We start from the raw sequence: 20,333 nt of genomic DNA, 5'->3' as shown, positions 1-20,333 counted from the left end.
ATTTGGTTGCTTACAGGTGAATGAGATTTCCAATAATCATAATTAATGTGACTTTAGAATCAGAATAATTGACAGTTTGCAGTTTTATTCTCAGGAGAATATAATATAATTGAGCATTATAATAGAAAAGGAGGTTTGAGTTAGTTTTCAAGTCCTTGCATTATAGCTTTAAGAGTTTCACTTTGAAAGGTCATATAATGTATTGATAATATTATTGAGTGATATTAATGCAGAATCAAAATTGTCGAGCTGGAAGGAATCGGATATGTCATCTACTTGTGCTCCTTCATCTTAAAGGAGGAACTGAAGTTCAGAGAAGTTGAGCAAATTGTCAAATTGCTCAATAATTACAGTATTAGAGATGGAGCCATCATTAGAACCCAGGACTCAGCTCTAAAGTCAGTGCTCTTTTTAAGATCTTGTATCACTTCAACTGGAGTAGAAAAAAGCTGCAAACTGCCTAAATCATTGTGATTCCAAATTTACACTAATTGTGATCATTGAAAATCTTATTCGATTCTAAAAAGGCAATTATTGCAAAGAACTGGTTTTGGTGGTTGTGTAAATCTGTAGCAGAAAGTTGGTGCTAATTTGGAATTATACCCAAAGGGTTTTAAAAGAATGCATACCCTTTGATCCAACAATACCACTACTAGACTTGTACCCCAAAGAGATAGTAAGGAAAAATACTTGTACAAAAGTATTCATAGCCTCATTCTTTGTGGTGGCAAAAAAAAGAAACTGGAAAATTAGGGACCATCCCTTGATTATAGAATGGTTGACCAAATTGTGATATATAATGATGGTGGAATACTACTATGCTATAAGGAATGATAAACTGCTTGATTTCCAGATGAGCTGGAAAGACCTCCATGGACTGATGTGGAGTAAAATGAATAGAACCAGGAGAACATTGTGGACAAAGACTGAAACATTGTGGGCTAAACATATGTAATGGACTTTGCTACTATTAACAATGCAATGATCCAGGACAATCCTGAGGGACTTATGAGAAGGACTGTTATCCACATCAAGAGAAATAACTGTGGCAATAGAAATGCAGAAGGAAAACATTTGATTTTTCACCTGTTTATATTGGCATTGGTCTTGAGGGTTGTTTTTTAAAAGATTATTACAAAAATGATTAATATGGAAATAGATATTGAGTAACTACATGTATAACCCAATGTTATACATGTTATACTTGTCAGCTCTGGGAAGGGGTAAGGGGAGTTAAGGGAGAGAAAGTACATGAATCATGTAACCATGGAAAAATACTTAAAAAGAAAAAAAAGAAAGTGCTAAAATATTGGCAACGTTTTGATAAAGAATACTTCATACATAGAGTATGATAAAAGAAATATAACTCATTTATAATACTTTGCCTACTTCTCTTGGAACTCTCTTATATAGCTGTAATGTATATAGATCAGCTGTTGCAAATTTCCATAATTTCATCATTTCTTGGCACATTATGATTTCATTTCTTTTCCCTTTAGCTTGGATTCCTTAGATAACCCAAAGGAATGATTCCTCTTCCTAATGAATAAAACTACATTTCTTCTAGATGCTTTGTGCCATACTTATAAAACCCTACTTTAATTCTCTCATGTATCTATATCTATATTCCTCGTGTTTGTTCATATCTATTCCCCTTTTTCCTTAACTGTTTAATTTAAGGGCATTTTTTGCAGTTAGTGAACTTCCACAGGGTTTTGGCAAGCCATGCCTTGAAAATATATTTAAAACATCCTTCTGCTCCATCAAGTCTAATCTGAGAGCCGTTCAGCTCATCTCTTAATAACTACAGGGCTAGAATAGAGTATCTGGAAGAAACATTGTACAAGAAGTTTAGCTCAAGAGATCTAATTAAATTAATAACATGACGTGTGCTCCCTTCAGATTGGTGTCACATGAATTGATTGTTCCCTTCCTTTCCATGCCATACCAAACTCATCAGAGCACATATTGCTAATTAGGATGAAAAACTGGTTAGCAATCAGTTGCTAGCTGCTGTTGACTCAAAGACATAGATGTCAATTGTCAGGGGAGGGGGAAGGTCTATTTAAATTGATAGGAGAGTCTGCTACCAGGATAACATGCTATGTTTTCTTCAGATCTTCACAGCAACTCCTAGTCAAGTCTACGGAAATCCCATTTTCAGATTAGTTATAGCTGACTAAAATGCCATTTTTTATATCAATGTAGGGAATTTTGACAATTCCCCCTTTTATGATAAAAGAGCTCAGAAGAGAGTTATAAGAGATCATATGGGAAGAACATTCAGTGAAATGTACCCAGTTTGATCTCTTTGAGAAGAACTCTTCTGGGTATTGCAGTTGAATCTTTAGTCAACACATACCTTAGCCTACTTGCTCCTGTCTCAGTCCTCTGCTACCTTCTCTTATCAAATGATAGGATCATCAGTCTAGAGGTAAAAGGAAGCTCAAAAGCCATGTACTCCAAATTCCTCACTTTATACTTGAACCTGAAGTAGAGTGAAATTAAATGACCTCCCTAATGTCGCATAGGTAATGTATGTCAGAGATGGGGATTGAATCCAAATTTGCTATCTTCAGAGATAGTGCTCTTTCCCCTTTAGGTCTTTAGGGCATTGACATGAAGTAGACTATAGAAATCTAACAAAGTGTATTTTGAATATACAGAAAAAATCCATATCTCAACACAATAGAAACATCAGTTTTCTGACATTAGTTTTGAAAGTGTATAGACAGTGCCCCCTGAATACTAGTTTGACCAAGTGACTTCATGCTCACTCATAAGCTTACCTGACTATTATGGAATACTTATAAGTTGACAGTTCAAGCATCTAAGACTGCCAGTTGCAGTCATGTCAGTTCTAAGGTTACCCAGTGCTAAATTGTGCTTGTACTGAGATTATCCAAGAAGTCCTTATGGTCCAAAGGAACCTAGCACTGAAGTTTGGGGTAACCTAGTCTTTCTTCCTTTAATGTGTGAATTTCATGTGCCTCTCTGGAATGAGTAAATTTGGTTACTAGCTCAGGATAAAATTTTCTTCATCATTTAAACTATGCTAACCAATGTAATATGAGAGGTTAGTGGTACTCAAAAATCATGCAGGTTATTGCATAAACAGGCAAATTTTTAGCCTATGATTAAGTATGGTAGATGCTCTTTCAAACAAAATCAAACTGAAACTTTATCTCTATAGGAATGGAATTGAGGAAATCTGGTATAAAAAAATCTTCTAAACTACAATAGGTAACATTTCAATTATCAGTCAACCAAGAACACTTATAAAGTATTGCATAGAGGTAGATGTATCAGAAGTAAATTTTCTGTAAAGAAAAAAATTTTTAAAAAGGAAATCAGAAGTGCTATGGGAAGATGAATTGAAATAAGTGGGAATATTAATCTAAAGAAAAGTAGATATTGGAGACATTTGCTGACAGTCTTCAAGTTTTTTAAGGACTACTGTATGGAAAGAGTATGTTCAGTTTGGTATCAGAGGGTAGAATTAGGAACAGTGAATTTATTGTTGCTATTGTGTATTCATCCAACCACATCCAACTCTTCATGACCACATGGGCCATAGTATGCCACGGCTTTCTACTCTCCACTCTTTTTTTTTTCAGTTATGATGTAGTTTAATGTTGGTAAGGTAGTAGGAACCAGGGAGAGTGGATAAAGTCACAAAGGTAGTCCCTAAACACTAACCCCCAAAGGTCCTTCTCTCTGGATGACTCACCTACCATTCCCCTAATTATTTTTTTCCCATTTGAATTCCCACTATTTCTTGAAGTCTGTCCAAGTTCATGTTTGTTGTTTTCCTGATACTATTTTTCCATCGTATCCTCTTACATAACTTTCTCATTTAACCTTGAAATTTTCACATCAGGGTCTTTTCAAATGACTCATTTCTTTTCTTTCAATGCTCAAAATATTTAATCTTCAGCTTCAGTCATTGAATTTCCAGAGAGCAGTCTATATTAAGTATTGACTGATTTGACCTACTTGTTATATAAGGGTTTCTCAAAAGTCTTCTCCATCACCACAATTTAAAAGTGTCAGTTCTATGGTACTCAGTTGTCCTTATAGTCCAACTCTTACCATAATACATTATCCCTGGAAAAAATATAGCTTTGAGCATAGGAACTTTGTTGGCAACCTGATGTCTCTGCTTTTTAGAATGCTGTCCAGATTTACCATAGCTTTCTTTCCAAGAAACAAGTGTCTTTTAATTTTATGATTGCAGTCACCATCTGCAGTGATCCTTGAGCCTAGGAATATAAAACCTGACACTGCATTTATTCTCCATCTACCATTAATTAAAGGATATTATTAAAATGATAAAGAAACAAAGGATAGAATTTGCAAAAAAATAGATTTAGACCTAACATAAAAAAAATTTCCTAATAATTATAGCAATCTAAACATAGGTTAATTGTGTAGACTGCTTAGGGATCAGTGGATTATCTTTGCTTAGAAATCTTCAGACAAGAAATGTATAGAGTTATTTGGCAGTATTATTGAGCCAATTCTTTTAAAGTGTAGATCAGACTAGATAGTGGTAAAGGTTCCCTTTAACTATGATATTCTGTGATAATGTGAAACTTGAACTCAGTGCAAGACTCTGCCTCTCTGCCTCTGTATCTACATTTTTCTGTCTCTGTCTCTCTGTCTATTTCCCACTCCCTCCCAACAAACATACACATACAGAAAATGCCTCAGTCTCACAGGCAAGAAGGGAGCAGGTTTACACACATCACACAAAAACACATAAGCATATGCACAGAAACATACACATACTCACATACACTCATCAAAGCAAACAAAAATAAACAATAGAAAAATAAAATGGGATATTTAGCAAAGGAGAGGAAATTAGTGAAAGATTTCAAGTCTAAAAGATTTAGAAAAATATGGAGAAATTAAGGAGGTGATAGAAGTTGAAGACAAGGTTATTTGTGAAGGAGAAATTTGGGAGACTTTTAGTGTATAATTATAGTAGCATCTATTATAAAGATTATATGCCCAATTACTTGTAAAGAGAAAAGTCTATTTGAGTAAACATATGCCATTTTAATCTGTGGGAAGAAGGCAAGGTGGAAATTCTGTAAGAGCCAATTCAATAAGAAAGAAAAGAAAAACCACATTAATTTATCTGACAAGTAGTTCCATTGTTTTCTTGAATAATATATTGAATTATAACAACTGGATAACCTGTGCACCCCCTGAGCAAAATTATTTTCTTCTTGAAGGTTTTTGAAAATATCCTACAATCCGTATCAAGGGTCTCAGAACAATTAAGAGGATTTTTGTTGTAATGCTCAATGTTTTTGTGTGATAGCTGGATCTGTATAATCAACCTATATTCAGGCTCCATATTCAGAATTCTACCCATCTTTGCATTTTGTTAGCAATTAAATATTTGTACAACACTAAGCTGACTCTATTGATATTGAAATACAATGCTATGATATAAGAAGAATGAAGTTCATTGTAATTTTCTGGTTGCCTAAAAGTCTATTTAAGCCCGTTAGTTATCTGTAACCTGGGGAAAATATCTGCTGCATTCATTCAAACACTGTATATCAGAGTCCACTCAGATTTTTCAAGTAATAAAATAGAGTTAACATGTGCATTGATTATATTTAGGAAATTTCCATAAGGAGGCAAGGAAAACATCTTTTCATAAAAAACTAGCAAAGAGCTCACTTATTGTTTTTGGTCTTATTTAATATAATAGCAGTGATAATGATTAAATCAATACCATTAAGAGAGATAGCATGAAATGGATGGCCAACCACAAAGTTGAGAAGACTTGCCTCTGACACGAGCAAGCCATTTCACTGTTCAGGGTTCCAGGTGATTCTCAAAGACTATAAATTGCATAGAGACCAATCTGTATTGGTAGAAAGAGATTCCTCATTGGTAGTTCCTTATAGCAATGAATTTACATGTCTTATTTAAACAGCAATTTAGCTATTTATATGATTATTTCATCTTATCAATTTGGCCTCCAATGATAAATAACACAAGTCATCCATTCGTTTTCATCCCATGTACTCTTCTCCAAGTGGCCCAAAAAGGAGTTCTCTCAATGTATTGGGGAATTTTCCCTTAAGGCTCTTGATTCTGTATTGATAAATATCCTTTGGTTATTTCTTGCTCTCATATCACAACTGATCTACCTTCTTTGGTTATTCTCTCTGATGGTATAATTTGTTCTTCTTCAGCTAAATTATTAGTTGACAATAAATTGGTAACATAGGCCAGCTCATACCCACCATGTTTGGGGATCTTCATTGCCCTTTAATTTTTCAGAGGCTGTGATATAATTTATACATATACGGGATGTCTCAAAAGTCTTAGTGCAGTTTAGAGGTATTTAAGGTTTACAGAATGTTTCCTTCATCATAAAGGTGTAGTATATATATGCATATATATATGAATAGCATTTTCTTCCTAAGGAGAATTATATTAACATGGACTTTAGTCTTTGAAACACCATCATCTCAAAAAACAAACAAACAAACAAATGTTGTTCAATATGCAATATGGCAGCAGAAAAGTAGAATATGCCAGGTTTATCTATTTTAATAGAGAAAAGGACTACTTATCCTTTGATGGAGAGATGATAAATGGTTTGACTAGAAAAGGAGCATTTTATGCTTTATAAATCACTACTATCATATTCTGTAACTTACTCACAAATCATTAGTTACTATTAGTTACATAAAAATCATTAGTTACTATTGTCCTTTTTAAAGAACCTAGCTTATGCTTTTTAATAACCAAAAGGGAAAAATGGGATTTTTACACTGAGGTTATGGAAATTTGGGGTCAAAACAGGGGTATGCTGGACCTGTCCTATCTCCTCCCAAGGGGTCGGTTGTTAAACTTTTAGTATTACCATGTATACCTCCAAAATTTGCAGGCACTATAAACCAAATCTTAATTTTTTATTTTGTTGATTGCTAAAATTTAAAAAGTGATGGAGAACAAGTTAATAATGTAAATTAAACTTAAATATACATTGCATTTGCATTATTTTAATTTTCTAAGAGAATCATGATTCCCAGAGAATAATTGTTAATTATTCACAAACGAACTACTGGGACAAAGGATGGTACCACATCCCCTGCAGACCAGGTGAACATTGGTGGCAGATATCTAAGCACACAATGTTAAAAGTGTATCCAGGTCAAGCATTAGTTCATTAGATCTGATAAGTGACTAGAGCATCAGCAAAAATCAAAATCTCTTCCATAAAAATCCAAAGCTTTCATATAAGTCAGGTTGCATTGGCTAGTTAATTAATGGTTCCTCCTTTAGATTTGCTTCTTGATCCCAATCATATCAAATTGAAATTTTTGTGGCTCCCTCCACCTTCTCATCTCTATCAATTCTCTTTAGATTTCTGTATTGTAGATAAACCTTGATCTCCATTGTGGTTACTAGTATTCAGGAGGTACACTACTGGATTATTATTTTCCTGGAATATTAATTTTCCTTACTCCTAAACAAATTGCTCTCAGAGTTGCTTGTTTCATTGAATTCTCCATCAGATAAAGGCTCAATAAATCACAACTTTAATGCCAACTGGGTCTGTTATCAGGACTTATCTATACCATTAAGCATGTGGGCCATATTGCCCAGACTTCTCCAGAACTAATCTATCCAGAAGCCAGAAAGGGAAGGCCAGCTACTCACTCGCCCAAGACAAAGTCGAAAAGAAAAGACCAAGAGCAGTCCTACAAGAGCCAACATCCCAAATTAAAGCCTAAGTCCAAGTCCAAAGCTACCTCCAAAAGGTAAGTCACCAGCCAAATCTCCAAGGCAAAGATTCAGGCTGAAAACCCCTGGATAGGACATTTAGGACTTTTTATTGTCCTTTTCCCACATCACTTCATGTCCCTTCCTCCACTTCACAGGGGCCAATCACAGTTTCCAAATTGCCTAGCACTGCCTGGGGGGCAGTGTCTGTGGAATCCACCTCTCATCCTCTGAGGATATAAATTCTTATCAAAGAATTCACAAGTTTCTGACTGATTGAGTTAAAAGAGTGGAGCTCTCCAAGTAAGTGACTTATGAACCTCCTTACTTAGTGTTAAGTAGGGGTGTTTAAGTTTTTAGTTGATTAATTCAAAACAGACAAAGAAAAAGGAATCCCAGGATACACAAAGAAGGGGTGCTTTATTAAGCTTATTAACCTTATAATAATATATGTTTATTAACCTTTCAACCTGTCCCACTTTAGTACATTTCATCTTAAAATAGGAAGTTATACTTATGAAATCACTTTTGAGTCATAAATACCATGAAACAAGTAATATTTGACCTTTTAGACAAGTTAAAAGATGTAATATTGTTGACTAAATTTAACCTACTGCAGGTTTGGCTAACAACCTATTCCAAATTCAGAATGGATGAAATTAAATAATGAATGAAAGAGGGACTATCTGGCCAGTTTGACACTTGTATGCCATTTGGTTTCTACCCAGCCCCAAAAATCAATCAAAATTTCCTTAGTTAAGTTCTTCAAATAGGATCAAGGATTTGTATATAATCTTTTTTATAGATAAATTTAATTGATATATTCTTTTTTACATTACCTAAATTTCTCCCTTTACACCTCCCAGAGAGCCATCCTTTTTTTGACAAAATTTTTAAGGATAAGAAGATATGTATTTCAATGAAATTAATCAATATGTTGAAAAAATTATACATTATATGAAATGCCCACATCTGTAGACTTAACTACATCTCCAAAAATCAAGAGTATGTTCTCATAGCTTACCTTAGGGGACAAGTTTGCTATTTGAAATATTTAAACATTCTTTTTCTTCCCACTATGTTGCACTTTTTGTTCATTCCATTTACATTGGTAGTCATTGTGCATATTGTTTCCTTGACTCTGATTATTTCATTTTGCATTAGTTAAATTAAGTCTATATTTCTCTATATTCACCATGTTTGTCATTTATCTATTTGAATAGTATTTTATTTTTAACATTCTTTTTGTTTTGAGTTCTAAGCTCTCTCCCATCTTCTCACCTTTACTCCCTCCCTGCTCTCCCCTCTCCCAGAGGTGACAAGCAATCCAATATATATTTTACATGTGTAATCATGTAAGACATTTTTTCCAATTAGTTATTTTGTGGAAGAGTCCTTAAATGGAAAAAAAAGAAGAAAGAAAATTAACTATTATTTGTTTCAATCTGCATTTAGACTCCAGTTCTTTCCCTGAGGACAGGTGGAGTTTTTCATCGTGAGTCTTTGGAATTATCTTGGATCACTATATTGCCAAGAATAAGTAGGTCATTCATAGTTGTTCTTCAAGAAATATTGTTTTCCTTGTGTACAATGTTCTTCTGGTTCTGTTTACTTTACTTTGCATTGGTTCATAAAAGTCTTCCCAGATTTTTCTGAATTCATCCTGCTTGTCATTCCTACATTGGCTTTTTTCTTAAGAAAGAATATTTTGTTACCTTCATGTATCACAATTTATTCAGGCATTAAACTTTTGGTGGGCATTTCCTTTCTTGCTAACTACTTGGTACCACATAAAAATTATTATAAACATATTGACTTATGTGATGCCATTATTTTTAATTAATTGTGTCCTCTGGCTATATATGCATCAGTGAAATCTTGGGTCACATGGAGGTAGATTTTCTTGATTTCTTCTTTTTTAAAAATTCAGATCAGCCTATCAAACTAGTTTAAACCATTTTTTAAATCTATAGTACCTATTCTAGCACTCATTATATACAAAGTTGGGAGAAAATGCTCTCTCAAAATTCCTATAGAGATCATAGAACATGTAATAGGATGAAAGGGACTCTGTATGGATCCATGCAAGACAAAAGAATTCACTGAAGTAATCCTACAAAAGGCCTACAGCTCCTTCTCATTGTCCAGCAATACAACCCAAACAATTGGCAATGCCAAGTTAATGTTTTCAGTAGGTTTGCCTTCACTGTCAGCTATATTCCAAATTATAGCAACAAGAAGACCACTATACTAAAAACTTTCATTGAGGTTCAGCTCAATTATACCAACAAGCTATTTTATAGACTTTATAGGCACTAAAATGTAATCAAGTCTTACAACTAATCCCCTAGAAATGGGTACAAAAGTTTGTTGGATTTTAAATCCAAGGACCTAGGTTCAAATGTCTATTCTTCCACTTAATACCTGTGTAAACTTAGGAACCTCATTTAACCTCTCTGAGCCTCACTTTCTTCAATCATAAAATTTGGAAGTTGGAGAGGATCAACTCAAAATTCCCAACCTGTTATAGATTCTCAAGTCTCCAAGTGAGACTGATGCCCATATGCAAAAGAAATGTGGACTCTTCTGGGATTCTGTATCTCTAGTAATACTTGAATGTGTCACCTTTGTTTAATTTGGGTAATAGGTACTGCTATGACTTTTCTGCATAGGTCATGGGGGTATATTATTAAATACTTAACACCATGTCATTTGAGACTTTGGTTGGTTATACAAAGAAAAATACGATATAATTCCTGATCATATAGTTTACTAGGTAGACTCTGATTGTCTACATGTCTTTCCTATATAATCCTAACAAAGGTAAAAAAAAATAACAAAAATTAGGGTTCTACTCAAAAAATTGTTATTTAAAAGAACAAATATTGGGCTTTTTCCACAATGTTTGCTCTTCTTTATAAAACTGCCTATAAGTCAAGGATTAATTTCTAGTACACATTTCCTTTTTCCTAAAATAATTTCAAAAAAGAAAAGAGTAAAACAGATCTAATAATTCTAAAATCTGTAATGACTGTAAAGTGTGTCAATTATGTGGGATGAGGGAATGCCATGTATATTTATGCACCTTAAGTTTTGCTATACAATTAAACCATCTGATACAGGAAACAACAAAATTATATCTTTAGTACTTCTGTGCAGCCCCAGTTTGAGCATTTTTCTTCCCCTTCCTGGAATACATCCTCAGAAAGGTTATTAAAATCCCTACTAAATTGCCAGTGGAGAACCTGTCAACAATATAACAGCCCAAACCAACAGTGGTTCCAGATGATGAGACCTTTCTGCACTGAATTAAATATTCTACCCTTTCTTTTGCTTCTTGCTTCTTGGACCAAAAGAGACCTCTGTGTCATTTCAGTCCCATAGTAACAGACTAGATTGCTGCCTGATTTTATTTGAAAATAATTGCCAGTCTTATTGCCCTTCTTTCTCTCCTCATTAGAGATATTTCCTGGAAATCAGAGACAAGGATGCATTTTAAGTAGCTTTTTTCCAAAGAATTATCTAGCTAACCAGCTTGAACATAGGAGAAAAGTAGGGATTCATGTATCTATAGAATCATTACTATAATCCCTCTCCTTATGGAAAAAATGCAGGTCAAATAACTTCCTGAGGTTCCATAGCTATCTATGTTAGAGGCAGGTCATGAGACTTGGACCTACAAACTTTACATCTTGTATTTTTACTACAATGTCATGCTGCCATGTAATTTTAGGTAAAGAAAATATATTCTTAGCCTTAGTTGATCAAAACTATTGAAAAGAATGTCTGGTAATTGTGCTCTTTATACTTGTAACTGAATATTATTGCCATTTGACTAAGGAAAGATTGCATTTTATATTTGTGTGTCATATCTGGAGGAAACAAGAATGTAAATACACAGGAGAAAACCAGCATTTATGTTGATATTGTTAAATAATGCTAAACTAAGTGACAAATTTTATATACATATTTATATGTATATGTATTACTTGCATGCACATTATGCATAGAAATCCAACATGTGTGTGCTTCCTCCCCCCTTTTAATTGGAGAATTGTTAATACTATCTCTGGGAATGGCCTTAGGCAAAATTGTGAGTATTTTCAGTGTTCCTTCTTTCCTTTTGTTCTGTACCATTTCCTTCATTCTTCCCACTATCCTTCTCTCTATCTCACCTCCCTTTACAGTAATCTTATTTAAGTTCCACATGAATCTTCACAGTAACAGCACACAGAAGCTCATACTCCTCATGGAGTATGTCAGACTTCAACATTTTTCCCCTCCAGGAGATGCATTTATTCTGTACCTTACTATACCTCCATAATTTGGGATGATTTGATAAGCTAAGTTAATTGGCTGATAATTGCAGAGATATTACTTCTAGAAATTTTTGTATTTCCTGTGAATTTTCAGAGCAATTTTCTGATTTCTCTGCTTGAGTCCAACTTCCCAACTTTCCAATCCTTCCTCCTCCACACAACTGTGAAATAAGTATTCCTAAATCATGGGTCTGACTATGTCAAATCTCTGGTAAGAAACTTCAGTGACTCCCTATTACTTCTAGGATAAAATACAAACTCTCCTTGGCTTTCACAACTTTTTATAGTTTGCCTCTAATCTAGATTTCCAGTCTAATTTCACTTCATTTTCCTTCATGGATTCAATATTCCAGTCAAACCTATGGACATATTTTCCATTTGTAACATTCTATCCATTATCTCCATCCCTTTGCATAGGATATGTCCTATACCTGGATTACTTTACCACTTATTTCCATCTCTTAGAATTCCTAGCTCGCTTCAAAGAACCATATTCTACATGAATCCTTTTCTTGATTTTCTCAACCAAACATTATTTATTTATTTATATGTATATGTGTATTACTTGTGTGTGCATAATGCTAGAAATCCTACATGCATGTGCTTTTAAACACATTTAATATTTATTTTATCTCTACTTATCTGTGCATTTGTTACTTTTCCTAGTGAAATTTAAATTCAATGGAGAACAGGACTATTCAGTTTTGTCAAAATATGCACAATAACTAGCACATATTACAAACTTAAATACCTGTTGAAGGAAATGGAATTGAATTGAATGAATAATGGATTCTATACTTTTAACCAAAGATGTGATTATTGGGGGAATTCATGCACAAACCATAATACACATTTTTGGGACAGTGGATTTTTCTCCATTACTAAAAGAGAGTATAAATTTCTTATTTCATCAGTTCTAAATCACTTTAGAGACTATTTAGTATCCACTAACAACTGTTACCCAATTCCAAGAGAAACCTTTGCACCACAAATACTAAGAGTAGTGATTTTATAATATAAGAGAAAGTATAGATCATGGACATCCTCCCTTGACTGTGATTTCTTAGACAATAAACTTTAGATATCATGGAGATCCTCTGAAGAATCATTTTGTTTGTTTTTCAAAAAACCTAGTTTGATTGACTTAAAAAGTTGATTTAAATGACTGTCCATTTCATTTGGGGGACAGGGTATGGAGTTAGCAAAGTTTAAAAATATCAGATATTTGCTAATTGTGGTCTAAACAGCCAAGACTAATTTTATAATAATTCTTGCACTCTTCAACAGGTGTTGAGAAGACAGGCTTATTGTAGGCTACCAAAACTTTAATAAGGCAATTCAGATGGAGTCACTAAGGAATACAAGAAATTAATATATACAACACATTAGTGGGAGTACCATACTGGATTATTAAATATTTATTGAACACTAACAAGTGCTAACTGTAGAAAATGCAGAATCCTACAAGATCCTTTCCCAGGACAGTACTAAAGACAATGCAAAACAATAGCACCTGCACCAGCACATTCCAAGTAGGGAAGACAGGGAATTTAAGCAGGAAGTTAGAGTCTCCTTGGGCCAGGACATTTTTTAAGCAATCAATCCTGTCAACCTATTGTTCTCCTCCACTGCAAACTCTAACTTTGCAATCAGTACTTTCATGAAATTACCTCCAGTTCTTCAAGTCCCCCAAATGCCCCCAAATTAGATTCTTTACTGTAGAAAGGGTTTCCAAATTGTCACCAGAGGCTATGGGTTTGTTTTCAAGTTTTGTCATGATAAATCTGCCTAGAAACACTCATGGAGAAAAAAAAAAGAAATTGCTTAATGATCATTTTGTTAGGAACCTTTGAAATCATCTTGAGCAGTCTAGTGCCTATGGGTTGCAAACCATTTAGTAATTTGAGAATCTAATGGTAAGAAAAATGCCTTCCCTTCAAAGGCTCTCCTTGGAATAATCTTGATAGACATAATTAATATAAATGAAGAACTACTTATAATCAGTCTCACATTTACCAATTATTTCTTTAAAAAATTATTTTTAAGGAACATCAGCCATTATATAAATGTTCTATTCTTATAGAAATGCATGCTTTTTGCAGCTGACCCTCTAAGGTTTAACTTCTTAACTGATAACACAACTGCATTTTCTCTATAGAAATCTTTCTATCTACCAGCCTTGGCTATTATCCACAATCACACACACACACACACACACACACACACACACACACACACACACAGATGTCTAGCCAATTGATTAAAATAGTTAGATCTAAGTTTTGCTTTTTTTAAGTTTTATTTGAAGAGGTAAATGGTGACTGACCTCAGACTGAACATTTTCTAGGAGAGACTAATACATGGATAATTTGTGTTTTGCAGATGGAGGGGTTCAAGGAGCTAAACATTTAATACAAAAAAGAAAAATACATCAGATCCTACTGATGAATTATAGAAATGAATAAAAATGTTCTTGAGGAGGAATCTTACTTCCCTCTTTCCTTAGTAGGTGAGGGATTGTGCATATGGAACACTGCCTGTAATGTTAAAATCAGTCAATATTTAGGCAGCGAGGTGATGCAGTGGACCTGGGGTCAGGAAGACCTGACTTCAAATCTAACTTCAGATATTTACTAGCCAAATGCTATTAGGACAAGTAAATTAATCTTTTTGCCTTGATTTCTTCATCTGATAAATGGGAATAATAATAGCATCAACCCTCCCTGCAGTATTGTGAGGGACAAATGATATAATAATTATAAAACACTTAGCACAGTTCCTGGCACAGAGTAAGCTCTGTTCTAGGAATTATTATTGCTTATTCGACTTTTTCTCCTTATATTGGCTTGAGGCAAGAGGGAAAGAATATATTGGAAAATGGCAATGATGTAGAAGCAAAATATATGAATTATATTTATATTTTTAAACATTCTTTTTGTCATCTTTTTTACTTCTTGGATGCTTTTACCTACTCACTCCTAATAAAATAGTCTCTCCTCCTTCAGTTCCAAAAACATCTGGATTCTTCTTTACCATCTCTAATCATTCCTCTATCTCCACTGTCTTAATTCTTTGCTTGACCTCTTAAAGTGACCTTTTAAAGTCCCCCAAGATCTGTCCATTGTGTTGTTCTTTTTTAACTTTCTCTCTATAATTTCTTTGGCTATTTCATTCATTTTTATCATTCCAACTACCAGTTTTGTGCTGTTAACTCCAACAATCTATATCTCTAGTCTTTGAGCTCAGAGTTATCATATTTTATTTTAGTCATGTCCTCTGCTCATTGATATCTACTGGTACCTCAAAGCCAACATCTCCAAACTTGAGCTTATTCTAAGAGATTCTCAGAGTTGGAAAAGACCTCAGAAGTAAAGAAATCCAACTAAGTATGAATTGCTTTCACCTCTAAAATATACATCCAGACTGCTACTGAAGAAAAGCCCACTCCTTAAAACTATTCATTATATTTTTGGGTAATTCAAACAATTAGGGAAGTTTTTTTTTCCCTTATCACAAGTGAAAAACTTACCTTTTCGCAATCCTATTCTATATGCCTAGGTCTCTTGACAACTGAATAGAATAATTATATTCCTTCTACTACTTGCCAGTTCTTAAGGTGAGGAAGATAACTCCAATTCACCTCCTCTCCAGCCAAAATATCTTCAATTTTTCCAACTGATTTTCATATGACATTTTTAAGGCCCTTCAAATTCTTGGTTGATATTCTTTGGAAAAACTCCAAACTTCTAAATATACTCCATTAGTTATATTTCCCAGAACTGAAGACAATAGTCTAGGTGTGGTCTAACCAGCATAGAGAACTATGTGACTATTCTGACCTTACTTATTGCCATATTTCTTTTTCTTTTTTTGAATCAAGACTTTTATTCATTACAAAAGAATAATTAGTCATGTAAACCAAAGTCGAGTTATCATTGGACCCTTCAGTCTTTTTCTTCTTTTATTGATTTCTCTTTCTTCTTCTCTTTGGCAGGACTCACAAGAGCAGCATCTCCAACATAGGTAGTGCCACCAACTGCTGTGGCAGGTCCACTAAACTACATTGCAAATGAAGTTCTAATGTTTATTTTGGACAGGGCCTTTGCAAATAATCCAGCAAGAATGGTTTTATATTTACAACTGTTGCTTTAATTAGGGAACTAATTTTATCCATGACTATAACCTGATATTTATGAAAGACAAGGGCAGAGTGGATGTAAGCAAGCTCAGAGACAATCATTTCAGGAGTTAGACAAGGAGACATTTTGTAGTGGTGGTAGGCATGATTGAATTTAGTGTTCACCCCAATGCAGCCTTAACTCTTAAAGAAAAACTGAGCACCTTAGAGACAACTGGAGTGACATATTTTCTTTCTTAATACAAAAAAAATTAAGTTATGTCTATGTTAGATTTGATTTTATTGAGTTTCAGTCCAATAAAACCTCCTATCTTCGCCAAACTACTCTCTAACCATATTTCTAAAAATCTGATGATCGTGAAGTATATCCATTCTGAAATGACATATATCACATCCATCATGATTCAGTGTTATTAGATTCAAACCTTTTTTTTAGCTTTCAAAATCTTTTAAATTTCTGCTTTCAGCCTATGGGTTCCTCATCCCTATTTCCCCCTATTCATTCTGATTCATTCTGATTTCTCAATATTTCTATATTTGGCAACCAGTCTCCTATGTTTGTAACCTTGGAGTTTTATCTTGTATCCTTCTCTCTCACACACACTTTTCATATCCAAATTCCTTTCCCAGATATTCAAAGTTCTTCTTAATATGTAGCACTCTTTTAGCTTTTCTCATATTACTACTCTTCTTATATTCACATTTCAGCAAAGGTAGCTCATAAGAGTTCCCTGGCTATATCCTATAGCTTTCCACCATAGTACCTTTTCTCACTGCTTCTTAAACCTGAGCAGCCTTCCATCTTGGTATTCATTCATTGAATCCCTTTCCATCCTCAATTCAGATACAACATTTATTCCCTAAAGTCTTCCCTGATTTACTTTTACTTCCCCTTTAAAAACCTTTCCAAAGTTGTGAATTGATCCAACAATTCTGGAGAGCAATTTGGAGCTATGCCCAAAGGGTGCTAAAAGACTGTCTGCCCTTTGACCCAGCCATAGCACTGCTGGGTTTGTACCCCAAAGAGATAATAAGGAAAAAGACTTGTACAAGAATATTCATAGCTGCGCTTTTTGTGGTGATGAAAAATTGGAAAATGAGGGGATGCCCTTCAATTGGGGAATGGCTGAAAAAATTGTGGTATATGTTGGTGATTGAATACTAATGTGCTCAAAGGATTAATAAAGTATAATAAATATAATAATATATATTATTTATAAAGAACTATATATTAATAATATAGAAACAATATACGATAAAATAAAATAATAAAATTAATAAAGGATTAATAAAGGAATTCCATATGAACTGGAATGGTCTCCAAGAATTGATGCAGAGTGAAAGGAGCAGAACCAGGAGAACATTGTATACAGAAACTAATACACTGTGATGCAATGGAATGTAATGGACTTCTCTATTAATAGCAATGTAATGATCCAGGACAATTCTGAGAGATCGATAAGAAAGTACACTATCCACATTCAGAGGAAGAACTGTGGGAAGAGAAACACAGAAGAAAAACAACTACTTAATTACATGGGTTGAGGGGAATACAATTGAGAATGTAGACTCTAAATGATCACCCTAGTGCAAACATCAACAACATGGAAATAGGTTTTGATAAAGGACACATGTAAAACCCAGTGGAATTGCATGTCGGCTATGGGAGGGGGTGGTGAAGGCATGGAAGAAGCATGATTCTTGTAACCAGGGGAAAATGTTCTAAATTGACTAATTAAATAAAATTTAATTTAAAAAAACCTTTCCCAAGATGCTTCACTTAATAATTTTTGTACTTCTCTCTTGCCTTTTTCATGGTATATATTATGATCTCCATGATGGCAGACATTATGCCTTTTTTTAATCTTTGTGTTTCTTCTAGTCTAACATCAATCTCAGCATACTATAGATATTCAATCCTTTTTGTTGTTGTTGAAGGTGGCACAATTTCCTATTTGAGACCTTTCCTGATCTCCCCAGATGCTAATGACAAAAATCTCCCAAACTTACCTAGTATTTTTTATATATTTATATGCGTGACTGTTTTCTCCCACAGTGTGATTAGCAAGCTCCTTGAGCACAAGGACCTATTTTTTCTCTTTATTTCCCAACACTTAGGAACCTAATAAATTATGTTTTGATATACTCAGTTATTCCAGGTTATATCTTTTGAGAAGAATAGACATGTCTATCTATGGAATCTGTATGGTTTCCTAACAAAGTTTCATTATCAATTTTAAAGGAGTTATTCAAAGTAGAATTTATTGGCACTTAAAATGAAGAAAGGTACTTTTTTTTTAAACCCTTACCTTCCGTCTTGGAGTCAATACTGTGTGTTGGCTCCAAAGCAGAAGAGTGGTAAGGGCTAGGCAATGGGGGGTCAAGTGACTTGCCCAGGGTCACACAGCTAGGAATTGTCTGAGGCCACATTTGAACCTAGGACCTTCCATCTCTAGGCCTGGTTCTCAATCCACTGAGCTACCCAGCTGCCTCCAAGAAAGGTACTTTTAATGATATAAATATTAACAATTTGCTTATAGTCTTTATCTTACAGCAAACAACAATAAATGATGAACACATCTAACTTCCTTGTGCTTCACAAATGTGAAGTTACCTACAATTATCCTTCATATCAAATATATAAATATATATGTTAACACACCAAAAATATTTGTTTTGTTTCCTTATCCCCATATAGAATATCATCTTGTATTAAGATCTATGATATTGGCTCAGGGATTTAAAATATATTTTATATTTCTCTGTCAGACACTGCAGACTAGGGATGAAATAATTATCCTAAAATTGTGAAAGCCAACAAGTCTTTGGTCTTTACATCCTATGATGTAAATGTAATTTTGTAGGTAAACTTGCTTTTGACTAAGGAAACTGAATTGAAGCTCCCCGACTATCAAAAGCCAAGGCAAATAACAGGAAATAAATTGCAGAATTTTAGGAATATAAATGGCCATTGTACTATATGGGAACCATAGAAAAAAAATTATTGTTCCCCAAGTAGAGTGAATTTCACAAATAGACTTTTGAGTGGTCTGTTGCCATTTATCCCTTCTTTGCTGAATGATTTGGAAGCCTCTCTCCTAGATTCATGTGGGCAGGGATTTTTTTTTGTTTTCATTCCCCAAATGATTCATAGGGAAATTAATTGCTTTAGAGAGGCAATCTGGTATAGTAGAAGTAAGAAGATCTGACAATTATACCACCTTGCTTCAAGTTGAACTCGACATAATTAAGCAAATTTATTAAGCATTTGTCATGTGTAAGACACCCTGGTAGGTACTAGGGCTTCAAAGACAAAAGGAAAATAGCCCCCTTTATGATTGTGAGGTCCTTACAGATGCTATGATCATATAGGAGGATAATTAACACACAAATAAAAATGCTACAAAGGAGAATAGGATGAATTTAAGTCTAAAATTTTGCTAGTTCTGATTCAGGCAATAGTATTATATCATTCAGGAGCTAAGTTTCCTTCTTTGGGAAGTTGAATTCTAAAATACTGAAATCCTAGTTACTTCACAGGTATATTATAACTGGTGGTTATGGAATGATCAAGAAGGATTATCACTTCTGGTGTAAGGGCTTGACTGATCTTCATTTTTGGTGTCTTCTTTTCACCTAACTCTCATCTGTGATCCAAAAAGTTATAGTATGGACAGCAGCCACACTTGGGTAAAATGATCTTGACAGGTTCAACCAGGCTGAGGGTAAACACCTGGCCTCAAACCTATTGGTGAGTTAGGGTGGTGTTTACCCTAAGCATATGAAGATTTTTCCTGGCAGAGTAGGTGAATGAGAATAGTTTGTTCCAACCGCCATGAAGACAGTTAAAGCAGGCACTGCGGAGTGCTTAAAGTGTGGCCAGACTTCAAAAGTGGCAAGGTCAGTACTGCAGACTTATCCATCACAGGTTATTTCTTTGGAAATTTTTTGAAACAAAGGGGTAAACAACAACATATTATGTCCATTAAGTGAGATATACAACATGAAAATGACTTTTCATGAAAAAGTATCTGAAGGTGATTATCAAATTTGTAGAAAACACCAAGATAGGAGGGAAAATTAATATTCTAGATAACAGTAGACAGTATTATATA

Source organism: Monodelphis domestica, chromosome 4, assembly GCF_027887165.1.
Source record: "Monodelphis domestica isolate mMonDom1 chromosome 4, mMonDom1.pri, whole genome shotgun sequence".
Classification (NCBI taxonomy): domain Eukaryota; kingdom Metazoa; phylum Chordata; class Mammalia; order Didelphimorphia; family Didelphidae; genus Monodelphis; species Monodelphis domestica.
Note: the sequence above shows the minus strand (reverse complement) of the source record.